This window comes from Aotus nancymaae, unplaced genomic scaffold (assembly GCF_030222135.1).
Source record: "Aotus nancymaae isolate 86718 unplaced genomic scaffold, 86718_ANA_hifiasm-v0.15.2.pri h1tg000040l, whole genome shotgun sequence".
In the NCBI taxonomy this organism is placed as follows: domain Eukaryota; kingdom Metazoa; phylum Chordata; class Mammalia; order Primates; family Aotidae; genus Aotus; species Aotus nancymaae.
The window spans coordinates 29129566-29144518 of NW_026988454.1; the positions used below are offsets into that span (position 1 = coordinate 29129566).

Here is a 14953-nt window from a genome sequence, read left to right on the forward strand (position 1 = left end):
CTTTTGATTTAAGGGCACATACTCTGCTTTGAGAATATTTGAGTATGTGCTTTATATTTCTCCTAGATTTGAAGCTCTTCGAAGTCTAGCCTGTGTCTTTATCAAGTGCCTGGCACTTTGCTGACAGTAAGTAAATACCTGTTGTGAGTACTCAGTCAAAGCTGTGTTGGAGGGAACCTGCTCTGGTTATGGCAGGCAGAAGGGATTGAAGCATTAGGGGCTAGAACCAGGTCATCTAGGGGCTGTTGTAGCTGAGAAAAGACAAAGTCTGGTTGAAGGGATTATATAGGCACATGAGGAAAAGTAATAATGAAACCACAGATTTTCATATTAGGCTACCTTTTTTTTTTGTGAGACAGATTCTCACTCTGTCCCCCAGGCTATAGTGCAGTGGCGCAATCTCGGCTGACCGCAACCTCCGCCTCTAGGGTTCAAACAATTCTCATGTCTCAACCTCCCCAGCTGCTGGGATTACAGGTGTGTGCCACCATGTCCAGCTAATTTTTGTTGTTGGTGTAGTATTTTTAGTAGAGACAGGATTTCACCATGTTAGCCAGGCTGGTCTCAAACTCCTGACTTCAGGTGATCCACTGGCCTCAGCCTCGCAAAGTGCTGGGACTACAGGCGTGAGTCACCACGCCTGGCCATGTTAGAGTATCTTTGTTAAGAGAAGTCACAGATTTTCATAATTACTTGTTCCCTTAGCAACAGCATGTGTGATTTTTTTCCAATGTATAGGTACACTTTTTCTAGCTTTGTGAACTATGGGTAGTCTTTACCTTATATTTCCAATCTCCTAATTAAAGATTATATTTATGGCAATCACTGCCTTAATAAATGTGACTGGAAAACTTACGTATAATCAACATACACACTGTTCATGTACATAAATGTGTGTAGTGTGAGGCTGGGGATGCCTGAAGCTGGATGAGTGATGTAGCTGTGGTCCACCCCTTTTCAGGCAGTACCACATCTCTTCTCTGTTCCATTGAATTCAGCATCTCCGAGCATTCTCTGTCAGTTCATTGTTGACATTTGATGACTGGCTAGTAGTTATCATAGACATTAAACCAACAATTATTCATTTAGTTTTTGATAAAACTTGTCACTGTGCTGGCTGCATCACACTTTGGATATTTAGGCTGTAAGAGAAATGGTGAATGTGTGCTTAGGCAAGTGGTTGTCTGAGACCATCTTCCCCCTGGGGTTGTAGAGGAAGGAATTGTTGGCCAAGTCTCTCAGCCAGTGCTTCTCCTACCAATACCGTCATTTACTGGGCTCATTTCTAGTGTTTGGGTGCATGCTTGGGTGTGCACTTCACGTGCTGGGCACATCGTGGGTTCTCATGTTTGGAGAGTCTTCTAAGTCACACTGAGTGACTTAATGTGCACAACTGCACAACTCTGTACACAACTGCATACAAACTACATATGCACAACTGCAAACGACGACTCAGTGTGCACAACTGCATGTACATGATATAAAGCAACCCTCTGAGTAAGTCACACTGAGGAGCGACCCTTTCCCAGAGTCAATGTGAAAATAGCTTGAATTGTGAGGTTAGTGGGAGCAACCTGGCCCACTGGGCATTTCCTAGAGCAGGTGCTTATTAGGGTTGGTGGAAGGAGGAGGGACTCGACTGTACTCTCCCATTTTCATGCTCTCTTATTTTTGAAAAAGACTGTATTGGGAGTGGTAATGAATGGAAGAAGGTGGCAGTAAACTGGAGGGAAGAGGAGGGCATAAGCCATAGGGAAGAAGAGATTACAACTCCCATACTGATCCGGTTCCGCACAGGCCTTCCCCTGCCTGCGATCGCCCCGCTTTGCTAAGACTTTGTGGATGCCATCCCCTAAGTAATCGTGGTTTGTGGGAGCTTGGTCAATTTTCTGAATATGCTACTTGCATTGCTAATTGTACACTTGTAGTATTTTAGGTTTCTTTGTTTTTATGTTTTTAAGACCACTTAATAAATTTTTGTACATCATTGAAAAAGGTATAGAACAAGGATAAAGGCTCATCTGTTCTCTGGTTAAAATAATTTTATGGTACAAGTAAATTGTCAGGTTTGGGCTTGATATATGTTTAGCTTTCCTGATGGAAAACTCACAAGTATTAATAAGAGCCACAGGCAGTTGAGATTTCCTTAAATAGTATCACTTGAGTTTTGTGTTTTCCATAAACTTGAATAGAGAACATGAGAATAAGCATATTTTATTGTCGGTACAGTTCCCTTGCCTCTGTTCCCTAAGCTTCTCTTTCACTTTGTAACTAGAAACGCCTCAGCTAAAGTAGAAACTTGGTATCTGGTGTTTCTGGATTGCCTTCTGAGATAAACCAGCATTCCTACCCGAACACAGGTGGGTATTGCTTTAGTCTTGATTGGTTGGGGATTCTTTTACAAAGCAGACACCAGACAATTTGTGAATTTACCTTGTGGGTGGTTGTGGCTGTGCTTGGTTTGGTTGCTGTGATCATCTTTCCTGGTAGTTATTTATTTACATGATTTTTTTTTACCAGCAGAAATTACATAGAATGATTTGACTTCCTGGAGAAAGAACTTTGATTTCTACCTCGAAGTCATTTCATTGCTGAGTTCTTCAACACACTCTATTCCCATTATAAAAAGATGTTTTAAATATTGTTTCCTTGCTAGCTTCCCAAGTCCAGTTCTTTGTCCTTAAGTCTGCATGCCTGAGAATTGTCAGGTCATAAGGATCTTAGCTCTGTTCTATTTGCAAGCCGCTTTTGAGCCATTGTGTCTCATTTGTGTGCTATTGATGCTTTATGAAACTGGCGAGGTTGGGGCTTCTCTCCTTAGACATTCCTCTGGATCAGCAGACCTTGGTTACATCCCCACTCTGGAGAATGTGTTGGTTTATTCAGCGGATCTGTGTTCTTATGTCACTGTAGCCAGGGGAAGGTTATGCCACTGACTTTAGAAATCTTGAAGGTTATGTTTCAACTCCAACTAATTAAGGTTTGAACAAAAATCCAATTAGTAAATTATTCTCTAGTTTCTGAGAAAGTTGAGCTTGTTTTCTCTAGAATAAGTGTTTGTTTCAAGTGAGGGAAAGAATCCTTTACAGGAACTATGACATGAGTGTTTTGGGGTTTTCTGCACCTGAAAAGTGTAATTATAGTTTATTTTTTAAGTCAGAGAGTTTAAAAAGTTTTGTGTCCAAAGTGATAAATACACTTCACATTGTTTCCCAGGCCACACATGGCATCTGTGCACAGCATGCACACATGGAATAGCTTTGTGAAGTGATTTACCTTTACTGCATGTCTACATATGATACTGTATTTTCTCTGTTTATTCTGTGTTATCAAACAGAAAATGTCAGCCCTGACTTACTACTTGATTTTATGACCCTCAAAAATGGTGTTTTCAGTAGACTTCACTTCTTTCAGTAGACTTCACTTCTTTCAGTAGGGTATTATTATGCATGTGTATCATGTAGCTTTTTTTCTCAATATGTAGAAGTTACAAGCTATGATGGAATTTCTGTGGATAGTCCACTGTTGTCTTGGTGTTGGAGAAAGGCTGGCATACCAGGAGTACTTTGAGAAACAGCGCAGAGTAGTGGTGCCTCTCAGAAAACTGTCTAGTCCAAAACCCAGCTTGTGACTCAGAGCCACCTACATATTCATCGACCATAGGAAGTCCTTTTCTGAGTTCCCCTCTGCACCCCTAGTCCAGGACCCTGTTGGTGTATAAGCCTTGAAAATTGGCAGCAGGACTGAGTGATTTCCAACGGGAGCCTGGCTGCCTGCTGCAGGGCAGTGTAGAAGAGCCTGCTAATGCACTCAGGCAGATTCCCTGCACCTGCTGACTGGCCCAAGGGAAAGCCCATGAATAGCAGTGTCTGGCCAGTTTCTGCCCTGGTCCTGTAGATTTCTCTGTCATTATGCTTACCAGCCTGCTGTCCTTCCCCTGAAGGGGAAAATTAGTTGTGAAGTTTAGTCCAAAACTCTAATTTCAAATTGTTGGTCTCTAGCCTGTACGTATCAGAGATCCTATGTCTGAACCGGAAAACAAAAGCAGTGTTTTGGTGGTTTTCTTTTTATTTCTTTCTTTTTTTGTTGTTGTTGTTTGTTTGTTTTTAAGAGATAGAGTCTCCCTCTGTCATTCAGGCTGGTGTGCAGTGGTGCAATCATAGGTCACTGTAACTTTGAATTCTTGAGCTTAAGGAATTCTCCTGCCTCAGCCTCCCAAGTAGCTGGGACTACAGGGGCTTGCCACCATGCCTGGCTAATTTATTTTATTTTGTGTTTTGTGGAGAAGAGGTCTTGCTATGTTGCCCAGGCTGGTCTTCACTCCTAGCCTGAAGTGATACTCCCACCTCGGCCTCCCAAAGTGCTGGGAATATAGGCGTAAGCCACTGCCTAGCCATAGTGTTTTCTTCCAAACAGTTATTGTAAAAAGCTGGTAATTGGTTAGAGATACTTTTCTAAATTGTGATCATATGGACTAGATGTTAACTTGTATAAAATATTAGAGGAGCGTGCCTTTTACTTATTTATGGTTCCATATACGTTGCCTCGCTTGTCTTTCAGAATTCCAAAAAAAAAATTGAAAATATTTTTAATAAACGTCTTTCTAAAGTATAGTTTACATCCAGAGCCTGTTGACAGGTCATGGCTTTGCAGTATCATGCATGGCCTTTTTTCATGATGAGGATAGTTCTGTGGGAGTGGCAGGACAGTTGGCATTGCCCCTTTTTGTTGTGAGCAAGCAGTTCCTGCAAGATTAAGTGACTTGCCCAAAGCCATAGAGATAATTGGTATAGACCGGATTTGAATCCACTTCTTATGACTTAGTCCCATACTCTTTCCATGCCACGGCAACAACTCTGCTCAAAAAGTACAGTTTAACCTCGTTGTAATGCCTTAGTGTCATTGTGACTAGTCATTGGACCTTGCAGTAATCTGGTGATGCCCTGGTGGCCCCTGAATGTTGTAGGGATCTTTGCTTTGGCTTGAAATGGATCTCCGCACTGTTCTTTAACTTCTAGTGACTGTTTTGTATTTCACTTTTGCTGGAAGGCTTTCTCTTTCTACAGTGTACTTGTACCTGCCTCCTGTAGAGTCTCCACGACTTTTTGGCTTGGTGTTGCTCATGTGTTACTTTGTGTGGGGGGTCTGGGTAACCCAGTGTATGTATTGCAACAGTATTGACTGGAAGGTGCATGAGATCCCGAGCCACAATTTTGTGAGCAGTGCTGCCTGGCCGGAGGAGGCAGTTTTGATCTCTTCTTCTTTGCCATATTTTGAGTGGCTGAATTTGTCAGAAAAGTGATCTGCAGATAAGTAGATGCTGCTCTGATATGTAACTATGTTTTTTACATGTTTATCTTCTGTTGGCTTTTCTTTTTGGTACAGTGGAATGAAGTACATGTTTGTGTTTAATGTTACGGACTTGTGACTGTATTTGGGCATCCCAGTGTTTTCTGTAGATGTTACATTTTAAACACTTCTGAAAATCACTCTGAGTTTTCAAGGAGGATTCCTATCTACTGCTTTGTTTCACTTACTAAGCAAGTATAACTTTTAAACCTCGATTTCACCATTAACCACTGTCTCTAACAACATGTTGATTGTTACTCTCTTTTCTCCATCTGCTATTTAGACACCAAGTCTATTTACTCATTTCTCATATAGTTGAAATTGTGTCCCCCAGATTTCTATTTCATATTTTTTATTCATATCCTCTACATTTAAAAAGTCAAGAAATAGTGAAGGTAAGACATATTTCAATTATTTTAAACCATTTCTACTCTACTAAACAATTTTGGCCAAATACTTTAAATGATATTTGAGCCTCATTAATATGAATGGGAATTACATAAAATGTGGCTGCAAAAGCTGATCTGACCCTCTGGTTTTCCATGAATTTGTTAATGAACTGCTAATATCCCAGTACAGAGAATTCACATGACATTTTACTAGTTCGTGTTGAAATGCTATAATCCCCATTTTGCATCCTAGATGCACAGTGGTTGCCCAATGAATACTTTGATTTGCATATAGGAGACCTACAAAAATGTTTAAATGCAATTTAAATTAATTGAAAATAGAGATTACAGAAAATTCTGTGACTCAAGAAACGAGGCTCAGAGAAAAGAAAAATAGTTTCAAAAAGCATTGTTCTCCAAACATTGAAGAATTGACAGAAGAGTCTCACTCCTGATAGGAAAAGCTTTTGGTACCTCATATAGTTACTCTGTTTTGGTTGTAAAAGTCAAAGATAGTGACAGTTTTAAAGATATCTTTCTTTTCCAATAAAATGAAAACTCAAAGAATTCTGTTTTGTGTTTACCTAATGAGAGAAATCAACTTTAGTAATTATTTAGAAAGTGCTCTTATTGAAGAAATGACCACACATTTTCTTCTCTCGGTGCCATTTGAAGCATTTTAGTAAATGTTTGTACACAGTCTCTAAATTGGACATGTGAAGGGATCTAAATAGAGTCAGCTTAACAACAAGGCTAACTAACATGTCGGGGCTGGAAGGAACCTCTGAGATACCCTGCCTGCTCCCTAGTTTGGCAGCTACGAAGTGAGGATGCAGAGAAGTGAGTTAGCTTGCTCAAGACCTGCACCCAACAGGGCCCAGTGAGGCTGTGTCCTTACATTCCTTTGTCCCCTCTTAAGGTATTGAGAGTGTGTTCCTTTCTATTCGTTTCTTTAATTTTGAAATTCCTGACTGCCCTGTGAGGGTCAAGTGACAAATTCCTTTTTTGACCTTACAGAGCAGGTTTTGGAAGCTTTTTATTCACTCTGTATCACACAGAAAGTTTTCTAAGCAGATGTGCAGAAGACAAGCAACTTACCATAACAAAGGCAAAAGGGGAAGAACGTCAGTCCTGAAAACAGGCTCTCTGGTGTCACTTTTATTCCACTCAAGGACAGAATTCATTTAGTTTTCAAAGAATGAAGGAGGAAAAAGAAAAGAAAAACCAAAAACCCAACCCGAGGGCACAAGGCTGCAGCCTTTTTATGAACTGTAGTCCCTAGAGACGGTTAAGTTAATAGAGCTGTCAGAAGCACACCTGCCTCAAAAGCAATAGATGCATTTTAAAACTTTAAGCTTAGCATTCTATTTTTGACTTTTAGCTTTTTCCCTCTTGAGTGGCTGTCAACTTATAATAGTTAATAGCTGAATTTACAAAAATATATTAAATAAAGATAGAACACAAAGTAAATCTCAGCCATTACCATTAACAGAATGGTAAGTTAACTTCTACTAGAACTTTACTGACATTAAGGTAGAGAGAGAGAGAGAGAGAGAGAGAGAGAGAGAGAGAGGTAAAAAATAAAATAAAATAAAAAAGGAAAAGGCTGAGATCATGTTCGGCGTGATCAAGAGGAGGATCAGAAGAGCTGTTTTTTGTGGCTGCGCTGTGCTCTGTGGATCTTGTAACTCTGTGATTATCATGCACTGTGGCAAGACTCCACCCTTGAAGATGGTCTGCCAACTTGAAGAATCATTTTCTTGCTTATTTTTAAACTCTTAAAGACAGGGAAAAAGACTGAAGGAGCCTAAATGCTGTGGTTTCGTCAAACCATTATTGTAAATCCTATGGGTCCTGAAGTAACTGAGGATCCCTCAAGTTTCAAACTACCTTCCTGCTCAGAAGGCTGGGCAGGGGAAAGGGGAACCATTAGCTTCTTCCTCGAAATGTTGTCACTGATGTTAAAAGGGGCCGAAAGTTGGGGAATATGGTGAATTTCAGAAGTAAACTACCTTTTTATAGAAATTCCATAGTTCTTTATAGAGCTTTGAGTTTTTCAAATACTTAGTTGATTTCAAAACACAATATTTTAAACAAGTAAGTCTTAAATAAATTAAATATTAGAATAAAGTATTCAATTATCTATGCAGAAATTACCAGAAGCCTTGACATTTAACCTGGTACACCTTGCTCTTAATATCTTAACGTGTCTTCTGGAATTTTATCTTTTTGCTTGATGATTAGAAGTAATTATAGTTCAGTTACTCTCTGATTATGTTTTATTAACACATACATTGCAGCAGAACTGTGGTCCACCTGGTTGGTTGCTACATGAACTTGAAGAATTCTCGATTTTGTGGGTAGAAGAGTTGCACCTGTTTCTGTAGTTGAAGGTTGGTTATGGTTTTTACTTCCTCAGATTATTCAGATGCTTAGGAGAAAATGACACAAATGACTTTTTTGGTAAGTGGAGGGTCCCGTTGATCTGTATATATTGGGAGTCAGTTTATCAAGGAGCACGTTGAAGAAATATACAACACGAAAGGACCTACTGTTAACATCTTTCCTACGAGGTTATTTTTATGTGCTTTAACCTAGACCTTCTGAAATATAACATGCATATGTTAGGCATAGATGTGATGGCAAAGAGAAAAAGATTTAGACTCTAGTGGTTTTGTTTTTCTCTCCTATCATACAGTTCCTTATAAGTTTACTAAGAAAGGGAATTTGGGGTCATTATTATGACATCTTTTGGTATCCTCCCTCCATCTGGACATACTGGCATTAATTCTCTTGTAAGAGATATTTCCAGAAAATATTTTTCTTCCTTTTTCACTTCCATCACCCTTCAAATATTTAATTCAGGCAGAATGAGAGTAGGAAAAACTGCTTTCTGAATTTGCTGTGGTGAAGTTGCCTGGAGAAAGAATGGTGTCTGTGTTTGTGTGTTTGTAAATGAGACTTTTTCAGATGATTAATCCTTTAAGGAAATGATGGTTTATAAAGATTTCACCATAAAGTTTAACTATTAATGATCAGTGACTTTCATTTAATAATGAGTTTTAATACAGCTAGCTGTGTGTAGGGAAAATAATATCTATTTAATTTTAAAGAAAATATTAATTATGACTTTTCATAGGAATCAATATGCTGGTGGTTATGTGTCTTATCTAGGTTTTATATAGTTTTCACTATTTGCTTTTTGATGAAATAGCAAAGTAGTAATAATTCTGGCTTTACACATCTATGCAACAAACATGGATCACCTATCATGTTCCAGCACCTCGAAAAGTACCAGAAGTTAAGTGTGAATGAGCAAGTCCCTGCTTTAAGGAACGCTCACGTTGTGTGGGCAGAATTGTAATGCCATGCCAGTCACGGGAATAAAGTGCCATAGGACACAGTGCAAGCTTGAGATTGATCCTGCTGCTGGAGAGGAGCATGGTTAAAGTAGGCTTTAGAGAAGTAAAAAGCAGAGTATGGGGGTGAAGGCTGCATTCCAGACAAAGGGGGCGGTAGACTGATCCAAGACAGCAGAGGTACAAGACCCTAGGGAATAGGACGCAGAGCCTACTGCGGGGGTCACTTAATGGGATACATCCAGAACAGTTTGGAAAAAATACTGAGTACAAATCCAGATGGGCCTTCATTGCTATATGAAGAGTTTGGGATTTATCCTTATCTTGTGTTTTGTAAAAAAGAAGATTTCTACTTCTGTAAAGAAGTAGAAATATGATTTTTTTTTCCCCCTCTGGAAGGAAAAGATGGTGCTATTGGAGTTCTTTTGGAAAGATATAATAGGTGTGAAGGTGGAGTAAAAGGTCAGATTTCAAAAGAAAAAAAAAAAATCAACTACAAAGATACCAAGGAGTACTCTGTCTTAAAGAAACAGCTCTGCCATAAGTACTATGCTTTGAATCGACATCAGTGCTGGATAAATGGCAGAAGGTTCCATAGTAAAGACTCCTTTCTGCGCTGCTGCCCTTGAGGTGTCCCTGTGCTTCTCAGGAAATGAGTGGAGTTACAGACTGGAGCCCGGTGGACAGCAGTGGGAGTCAAGGCAGCTTGCCACAGCTAAGGGCAATTGAAAGAGGCTGGAAGGTTATCTAAGCTAAGAGCCCAGGTCAGCTTGGAAACTCATCATTACCTTCCCTTGGAAGATGAAACCAGAAGGACCTAAAGGTTCTTTAGAAAAAAAAATAAAAGAGAGAAAAATCTAACCATTTGGGTGGTAGGGAGAGCTAGCTAGCGTGCCATGAGTGAAGATTCAAATTTCATGAAAAGGAGCCAAATGAGTTGGCTACTTTCTTTACTGTGATGTCAAGAGATCTATGCTTGGCTATGAAGGAAAAAAAAGTTGAAATAACCTCAAGAATTGGCTTAGGAGGGTATATTTTTAAAGGGCAAATTAGAGCAGAGCTCCCATGATTCAAGGAGGAAATACAGTGATGTGAATATGCCTACCCAAGTCCAGAGGCCATTGAAGAATCTCCATGAAGCATTTGTGTAGTTGCCTTACTGCTCCATGGCTAATTTGAATCCAGCACAAAATACCCCAGGATTCAGCTATTTCCTAAGAGAAAAGAAAATGAAAAGAGGATGAAGGTTGCCCTTGGGACCGAGTAGGTCAGGCCTGGATCTGGAGTGGAGAAAACTCAAACAGAATACGGGCTCAGATGATGTTGAGAAGAGGAAGTGTCCAGAATGAAAACCTGGGTTCCATATTCCCCTGCCTACAGAGTTGGACAGACTGGGGCACTAACATGGGAATTGATTTCAAATTAGTTTCCCTGGTTAGCCAGGAGAAAGTGGAATTAGCCGGTTTAAAGTTATAATGCTGTAGTTTTTTTCTTCTTTCTCTTGTGCCTGAGGTAGTAATAAATAATAGACAAACTCAGACTAAGTCTCTTGTCTGAGAGATTCAGAATATTGGTGAAACGAAATATTCTAGAATAGTAGAGGAGCGAGGAGTGACGAAAATTTGGGTAAAATGGTGTTAGTCACAGTCATGGGTGCCACCAGAGTGGATTCATTCTTCTCTAGGGAATTGGCTTAATCTGGTCATTCTCATCTTAAAAGTATCAGAGGGTTTTAGCATCTCCAATCTCTTGCATCCAGGGAGAAATGGAAAGCACTGTGATGGGAAATATGTCTACAGGCTCCTCTGACTTCACAACCTTCTCATGCTTTAAAAGCATGTCTAGAGATACAGCTATGAAAATAAGCATTGCCTGTTTGAATACAGTAGCCCCACCTTATCCTTGGGGGATACGTTCCAAGACCACCCAGTGGACACCTGAAACCACAGATAGTACCAAACCCTATAGATGCTGTATTTTTCTTATACATACATACCTATGATAAAGTTTAATTTATGAATTAGGCACAGTAAGAGATTAACAACATAACTATAATAAAATAGAACAATTATAACAGTATGCTGTAATATAACTAATATAAATGTCGTCTCTTTCTCTGTCTTAATATCTCTCTCTCTCTTTTAATATTTTTGGATCTAAGTTGACTTGGGGTAACTAAAAGTACCGAAAGCAAAACCTCGGCTAAGGGAGTACTACTGTACTTTGCAGTCAAGGTGAAGCAGACCTGTGAATGGGTATGGAGAAGGATTTTTCCATCTTTATCTGGCCTTTTTGTCAAGAGTAAGAGTCAGGATGCATAGGGAGAAGATATGACTTGCCTCTTTTTCTTGTGTAATTTTGCTTTGTGTTTTGCCAGGAATGAAGTCCAATTTTGAGCTGAGCTAGACGCACTAATTCTGTGTTAGTCAAACGAATTTCTAATTTATCCTCATCCCCACTATTTTATGGAAATCAAAATTAAGCTTGAAGCACACAAGTGAAATCACGCTGGAGTGGTTTGGAAGACATAATTATCTAAATATTTTTGGCTGCATATGTGACTACCACTCCCTCTTGTAGAGATAATAAGATTAAACTTTAACATGATGCTAGATGTTGTAATCCTACAAGGGAGAGAAGTGGTTGCCGCCCTAAGGTCATGGTTGGCAAAGGCAAGACCTTTGTGCTGTCCAGAGGGCTACAAATCCTGTGAGCGTGCATCATCTTGGACCTACTCCCTTTCACAAAAGCTTCCTAGGTTTTTACTTTTCAATCTCAGTAGCAATGATCAATGGTGGCAGACAATCATAATTTTAATGGATAGAACTATCCGTTGTTTTTTTCCTAGTTTGAATGGTATGCCTTTTCATGTTTTCTTCTCAAACATACAGCTGTAAACACAAGGGATTTTATTTTTTTATTTTTTTATTTGGAGACACAGTCTCACTCTGTCTCCCAGGCTGGAGTGCAGTGGCGTAATCCTGGCTCCCTGCAACCTCTGCCTCCTGGGTTCAAGTGATTCTCCTGTCTCAGCCTCCCGAGTAGCTGGGATTACAAGCGGGCGACACCACCCCTGGCTAATTTTGTATTTTTAGTAGACACGGGGTTTAACCATGTTGGCCAGGCTAGTCTTGACCTCCTGACCTCGGGTGATCCGCCCACCTCAGCCTCCCAAAGTGCTGGGATTACAGGTGTAAGCCACCATGCTCGGCCTACAAAGGATTTTTAAATATGATAATCTTATATTTGACATTAAGAAAAACTCCTTTCATTGTCATTGCTTGAGATTAGTGCTGTGAAGTTTTCAGATAGTGATACCTATAATTTCAGTAATTTAACAGAAGTTGGTATTTGTGCTGTTTAGAAGTGCTATAACATTTTGCTACTGTAAGTACAAGGGTATGAAAAACATAGGTTTTAAGCCTATATAAACATAAATTGAAGATAATTTAAAAAGAAAAATAAATCATGCCATCTCATGTAATTGTTACCTTGCTAAATGTATAAGTTTCCTAGGGTCACTGTAACAAATTACCCCAAGTGTGGTGGCTTAAAATAACAAGCTTATTCTCTCCCTGTTCAGGAGACCCAAGTTCTGAAATCGAAGTGCTGACAGAGTCTTGCTTCCTCCAGAGGCTCTCAGGGAGAATCCTATCCTGCCTCTTCCAGCGTCCGCTGGTGCCAGGTGTTCCTTATCTGTGACAGCACCCCTCCAGTCTCTGCCTCCATCTTTTATGACCTTCACTGTATCTCTGTATATCCTTTTTTCCCTTTTTAGGATACTCTTAGTGTATTTAGGGCCCACCCTAATGCAGTATCATCTCATCTTGATTCTTACTTTCCTTAACTTATGAAGATCTTATTTCCAAATAAGGCTATACTCTGAGGGTAGACATGAATTCGGGGTGGACACTATTCAGCCCACTACATTAAATTATATATGCTTTAACCTTAGAAGTATAGCTTAGTTAGATGGCAGTAGGCAAGAACTGCCATTGATCATTATTAATTTTGTGTATTCTTCTGTCATGTGACTTACCACATTGAATTATAGTTATTTATTCCTCTCATCTCTTGCACTAAACCACAAGAAGGCAAAGATTCTTTTCCTGTGCCCTGACATAATGTACCTAAACGTATGTGTGTGTATTCATACCAAAAAAACAATGAATGAGGTAAGATGGAACCTTGGAGTTAGTTTAGTCCCCTTGTTCTATTCAATGCTCACATTTACAGGCCATGAACTGCTATAGAGACCAACTATTGAGGCATCCAATCTTTTGGCTTTCCTGGGCCACATTGGAAGAAGAAGAATTGTCTAAATACACCAACACTAACAATAGCTGATGTACTTTAAAAAATTACAAAAAAACAAAATCTCATAATATTTTAAGAAAGTTTACGAATTTGTGTTGGGTCACATTCAGAGCTGTCCTGGGCTGCATGTGGGCCGCAGGTTGGACAAGCTTGAACTAGATAGTGACATAGATATGACTGGAACGAGATTCTCTTTACTTTCAATCCACTGTTCTCTCCAGCATATAAAGAAAGTCATCTCTATTTAAAAAGGCTTAAACTGTGAGTATTCAGAGTGCTGTTAAATATGCGTAATCCCCCCAGACCCTGTGTACTAGCCTGTGTTCAAAAGTCTTAAGTCTCCAAGGTAGGAGTTCCTCTTTCTCTCGAAAAGTTGAATGTAATCCATGAGAATCTTTTCAGGAATACCGCTGCAATTCATAAATTACATGAGAGAGACTACTCAGAACAGGAGAGGACAGAGAATGACTCAGATCAGCTATGGAGACAGTCCCATGGTGAGATGGAAGAGGCTAGTCAGCTGGTCTGATTTTGATGTTGTTTGTTACTCTGCACTTATTGGTAGGATATTTTTATTTTGATCTTGTTTGTTAGATGAATGAACCACCTCGTGGTTTACCAAATGAAATGAGCTATGAGGTTCCTGCTCATTCTGTTCTAAAAGTTAATATCACTGTTCATCATTCCCCATGCAGTTTTTTTTTAAATTCTAACTAGCTTCTGGCCAGAGACCTCTTATATATTCTTGTGATCACAGAAACTAGTACAATGACTTCCTTATGGAAGATAACATATTTATTACCCAGGTGCTGTTGGTAATTCAGGGTGACAGGAAGCAGAAACCCAACCGGGATATGCTGAAGCATGTATTGAAAACCAAAGAACACAGAGCATCCTTACTGTGTGGCAGTGAGCACCCCAGGACACAGACAGATAGGTAGATTGGTTCTGTGAGTCAGTTTCCTGCATCCTGTGGAGTCAATAGGAAGACCTGCAAACAGCAATGGGTCCTGTGAACAATGGCCACTTCCTGAGCTGGGAGACTCTAACATCTCTGTGGGAAGGACCACGGGGCCACTTAGGGTTCAGACGGTACTTTTCAAGCAGGGTGCTCCTGAAGCAGTATTTGTGGACTGTGTCTCTAAAGATCTGTCATAAGATTCCATCTAACACTTCCACCTGTGTTTGAGAATTTGCAGTCAAGTAGTCTTGAACTCGCCAGAGTGAATTTAGCTTTCCAGTAGAGGGGAAGAAATGTAATGATCTGATTATGGCCACAGTAGAGTTAGAAATTTGCATACTGTAATGCTGTCTTTGTTTCCTCTGAAAACGTGACAATGCCATAAAAGAACATGCTTCACATTTTTATCCTAATACTCAAGTCGTTTTCTTGTTTGTTTGTGTTTTTTGTTTTGAGATAGGGTCTCACTCTGTTGCCCAGGCTGCAGTGCAGTGGCATGATCATTGCCCAATGCAGTCTCGACTTCTTGGTCTCAAGCAATCCTCCCAACTCAGCCTCCCAAGTAGCTGGGACCACAG

General features: G+C 39.9%; 1 protein-coding gene across 7 annotated transcripts in view; it reads left to right on the forward strand.

Moving 5' to 3' along the window:
• The window catches only part of NHSL1 (NHS like 1), a 272793-nt gene that overhangs the window by 141376 nt on the left and 116464 nt on the right, over positions 1-14953 (forward strand). The window lies entirely within an intron of this gene.